The sequence below is a fragment of the Penaeus chinensis genome, chromosome 1 (assembly GCF_019202785.1).
Source record: "Penaeus chinensis breed Huanghai No. 1 chromosome 1, ASM1920278v2, whole genome shotgun sequence".
Taxonomy (NCBI): Eukaryota; Metazoa; Arthropoda; class Malacostraca; order Decapoda; family Penaeidae; genus Penaeus; species Penaeus chinensis.
Window position 1 is genome coordinate 39,466,338 of NC_061819.1, and position 5,000 is coordinate 39,471,337.

The following is a 5,000-nucleotide window of genomic DNA, read 5'->3' on the forward strand; positions in this document are numbered from 1 at the left end:
AGCAGCAGCGGGAAAGGGAATTAGATTCTGTTTGTAGCTATGTTCACCTGTACGCAACGTTGGGTAACAGCAATACGGGCGCTTAAGGCTCACCGGTACGTGATTTGGCCTGACAAAATAGGCTCTATCGGCATTCGTACCTGCCGCTACCTCTCCGTAAGTGCGTTGAGCGGTCACTCGGTTCCGCGTGGCCTAAAAATGTTGGGCTCCGTTGTATAGTTCTACGATAAATTCCCTACGTATTCCTCTTCCTAGCAAGTAGCCTTGAGGATACATAGACATGTACTTAATCCGTTGCCCTGTATCACGATCAAGGACAAGGATAGGAAGTACGATAGCTTTATGGGTCATTTTCAATTACAGGAAAGACGGGGCTTGGGTTGCCTGAGCGGAGGTGCGCGTCATCCTGAGGAGCGGCACATTCTTGGGGCGACGGTGGGCGGGGCTTCCAGGCCGCCGTCTTCGGGGTCAGACGTACGACTAAAAAGCTTTTTTCTAAGAGAGACTATCGTCTTAATTTGTATAATTCCTTTTCAGCTTCATGCAATATCATGATTCAATGTAATATCCTTGCAGGATGCTTGATTTTTCATAAAATGTAAGATTTACGGATTTCAAGAAAAGGTACAAGGAAGAATGAATCCAGGCAGCGTTGCCGGCGTGGTAGAACCTGTCGTGAAGGAGCGGGGTTAGTCTGGGTAGAGACACGGTGGAGGACGGGTGTGTGCAGTACGCCCACCGTCTCTTCATGCAAACCCTATATCTGTGATTTTAGTAGGATAGTTTTATATAAGGTAAGAAACCCCCACAAGGATATCCAAAGGAATCTATCGGTTTATCAGTGTACGTGAAGGTGAGAGAGAAAAAAGACTCAACACGACCTAGGGACTTCAACTCGCCAGGAAAGAGTGAGCCAGGTCGAGACTGTCATGGGCGGGTGTGAGCCACGACACGCCCATTCCATTCCACGCCCACACGGCTGAGTATTTCTACCTAAACTGTGTCCAGGAGGCGGAGGGGTGGCTTCAGTAACTATTGGCTTGTGGTGGACCTTCTGATATGACGATAATTTGCCATTTACCGCTGGCTGGGCGCTTCTACCTGGGAAAGCTTGAAGGAAAGTGTGTGTTCCTTGATCATTTAAACCCTATTAAAAGGAGTGGGATTTGAGCGTAAATTGGGGCGTTAATGGAGAAACAATCAGGACCCACAGATGTTTTGAAAGATAAAAATATACGTAGAAAAAAAATATTTTAACGACCACAGACAATTAAACATTCACACTTGACTAGACGTCCGGGTAGTGAGGTCAGAGAATGGGGTGGGGGGAGGGGGAGAGGGAGGGTGGAAGGAAGGGAGAGAGGGAGCTGGGTAAGTGTGGAAGGGGGGGGGGTGTTGACGTCATGGGCAGGGAGGGAGAAGGGAGCTGGGTAGGTGTAGAAGGGGGGGGGGGGTTGACGTCACGGGCAAAACTCGACAATCTGGTAGGGTATCTTAGAGGGGGGGAGGTAGGTGCATAGGAAAGGTTATGAGGGGGAGTGGGGGAGGGTATCCGAAGGAGGGAAGGGGAGGGGGGGATGCGAAATGACGGAAACCACACAGCTGTAGCGCAATGTCATGCAAGATGGAGGCGCTAAAGATCGTGCAGCAGTGACCATACAATGCCCTTGGTGACGTCTGCTTGGCGATCGGGAGGTGAAATTTGGAAGGCCAGGGGAAAAGCGAGGTTTTTTGTACGAACTTATGGGCGATTTCTGTACCAGAACAACGGGTCGTGTGTGGCTTGATGTGGACAGATGTTGTACCGTTTTATTTTCCTCTCGGCTTCTCCCTCTCCCCGCTTTTGTTTCCTGTTCCACTTCTACGATTGCCTTTTATACGCCTTCCCGTCTCTTCCCTCTCTTCTCTTCTCATCTTTCTCTTGTATCTTTCTTCTCTTCTCTTTCTTTTTTTTCTCTTCCCTTCTCTTCTCTTTTCTCTCTTCTCTCTCTTCTCTTCCTCTCTCTTCCCTTTTCTTCTATTCCCCCCCCCCCTTCTTTTCCCTTCTATTCTCTTCTTTTTCCTTCATATTTTCTTATCTCTTCTTCCCTTCTCTTCTCTTCTTTTTTCTCCCTATTTTCTTCTCTCTTCTTCTCCTTTCTCATCCTCTCCTGTCATTTCTTTCTTTATGTCAAGTTTTCGTTCTGTTCTATTTTTCTCTTTTGATTCTTCTGTTTCTCGCCCCCAATCTTTTCTGTTTCATTTTTTTCCAGAAGAGTTACATTACTTTGTTTCTTCAATCCCTCATCTATATTCTTTTTTCTCCTTTTGTTTCTCTTCCTTTTCTTTCTTCTATTTTCTTTCTCCTCCTCCTCCTCCTCTTCTTCTAGTCCCCATTCCTTCCTCCATCTTCCACCTTCTCTCCAACATTTCCTCCAACTCCACCATTTATTCCCCTATCTCTTTGTCTTCCTCGTGTCCTTCTGCACCACTTCTTCTAAGAGAAAAAATCGGGTGATTAAAGGGTTATACAACTGCTCCTTATAAAGCCAGTTGTTTCTTAGATTGAGGTCGTGTATTATGGCCACGAGTATTTCTTTGTCATACATATGTATCTTCAGTTGAAATATAAAGTATCTGCAATATATCTGACTAGATTTTCTTTACTGGTTACAAATTAATTGTTATGAATGCTGGTTTATTCCCCCACCTCCTCCTCCTCCTCCTCCTCCTCCTCCTCCTCCTCTTCTTCTTCTTCTTCTTCTTCTTCTTCTTCTTCTTCTTCTTCTTCTTCTTCTTCTTCTTCTTCTTCTTCTTCTTCTTCTTCTTCTTCTTCTTCTTCTTCTTCTTTTTATTCTTCTTCTTTCTCTTCTTCTTCTTTCTCTTCTTCTTTTTATTCTTCTTCTTCCTCTTCTTCTTCCTCTTCTTTTTATTCTTCTTCTCCTCCTCTTCCTCCTCCTCCTCCTCCTCCTCCTCCTCCTCCTCCTCCTCCTCCTCCTCCTCCTCCTCCTCCTCCTCCTCCTCCTCCTCCTCCTCCTTCCCTCCTCCTTCCCTCCTCCTCCTCCTCCTCCTCCTCCTCCTCCTCCTCCTCCTCCTCCTCCAGTTGTGTAAGCCACCTTTTATGTAAGACAAACTATTCTTCATTATGGCAGGTATTTGGACGAAAATTTTACAGTTAGGACTATTCTGTGAGTCTGAATTATTCATCTTGGCTCCCATTCAACCCCCGGTCGTGTAAATAAGTCCCGTGTTTGTATTACGGAATTATTTTTCTTCTCATCTGGTTAAATTCTGGTGAACGTGAGGAAGTAAATTCTTATCATTTTGTTAGTTACTATTATATATTTTTTTCTTTCTCTTTCTCTTCCTTTCTTTCTGTCTGTCTGTCTCTCTCTCTTCCTTTCTTTCTGTCTCTCTCTCTCTCTCTCTCTCTCTCTCTCTCTCTCTCTCTCTCTCTCTCTCTCTCTCTCTCTCTCTCTCTCTCTCTCTCTCTCTCTCTCTCTCTCTCTCTCTCTCTCTCTCTCTCTCTCTCCTCCTCCCTCCGTCCCTCCCTATTTTCTCTACTCCTATCCTCTCTTCTGTCTCCTCCTTCTCCTCTCCCTAACCGAAACCATAACTATTTATCTTACAGCTGTTACGTGTTTATTAGTTTGTGGTCATCATTACCCTCCCATGTTTACGCCAGGTAATGAGCTGAAACGGAGCCATAGAAGGCGAGGAAACGACACTGGCTTGTTTCATTAGCCTGTTTCCTTCTGTCTCTGTGCACGCGATTCTGTGCTTGTCTGTGGGCGTCTTATGTTCAAGTTCTCCTAAACCCGCTCTCTATTCCCCGTCCCCCCCCCCCCCTCACCGCCCCTTCTCCGTCCCTTTATCTATCCGCTGTTCCTTCCACACATCCCCCTCCCCCCATCTCCCGCCTCTTCTCCGTCCCTTCACCTGTCCGCTGTTTCATCTACCTGCCCCCCTCCCCGCCCACCTCCATCTCACCAGGCCTTCCTAAACGGATTAGCGTCGCCTATGTCTGCCTACCTACCTCATCCTCCTCTTCTCCTCGCCCTTCTCCTCCTCCTCCTCCTCCTCCTCCTCTTCTTCTTTTTCTGTTTTTCTTCTTCTTCGTCTTCCTCCTCCTCCTTCTCTCTCCATCCTCCTTTCTTCCTCCTTCTCTTTTCCTCCTCCTTCTCTCTTCCTCCTCCTCTCCTCCTCTCTTCCTCCTCCTTCTCTCTTCTTCTTCCTCCTCCTCTCCTTCTCTCTTCCTCCTCCTTCTCTCTTCTTCTTCCTCCTCCTCCTCCTCCTCCTCCTCCTCCTCCTCCTCCTCCTCCTCCTCCTCCTCCTCCTCCTCCTCCTCCTCTCCACCTCCCCACCTCCCCTTCCACCTGCCTTCTCTCCCTCTCACCCTTCCGCGTGAGGTCACCATAGGAATACCGGGTCACAAGCTTTGACCTCATTTACCCCGTCGGTCTTTCTTGTTCAGAAACAGTTTCAGTAAGCGTTCTAACAATAGCTCTTGCCTCAATAACTCTCTAGTTCACTTCACACACACACACACCACACACACACACACACACACACACACACACACACACACACACACACACACACACACACACACACACACACACACACACACACACACACACACACACACACACACACACGAACACACTCACGAACGCAAATGAACCCTGACGCACAAACCACATGTATGTATGCATGTATGTACGTCTGAATGTGTGCGTTCAGCATCCATCACCCTTGAGGCATTTTTGTTTTCCTTGTAAATGCAAATATCCCGATAAGTTAAGCCTCGGATTTTAATCTCTCGCGAACCGTTACTCTATTGTCTATCTCATCCACTGTTCATATGCTCTTTTCTTTTTCTCTCTATTTATATTTTTATCGCTTCATCTCCTTGTCTGTGTTTCCCTCAGTCCACCTGACCCTATTTTTCCCCTCACATCTTTTCTCTCCTTATCCCTTTTTCTCATGTCTCTCTCTCTCTCTCTCTCTCTCTCTCTCTC

The 5,000-nt window shown here is 46.9% G+C and overlaps 1 protein-coding gene across 1 annotated transcript in view; it reads left to right on the top strand.

Moving 5' to 3' along the window:
* The first annotated feature begins 686 nt into the window (after positions 1-686).
* Positions 687-5,000, top strand: part of LOC125024951 — an 80,695-nt gene continuing 76,381 nt past the window's right edge. The window contains 1 exon segment of the mRNA XM_047612752.1: positions 687-794. The gene's annotated coding sequence lies outside the window, so the exon portion shown is untranslated.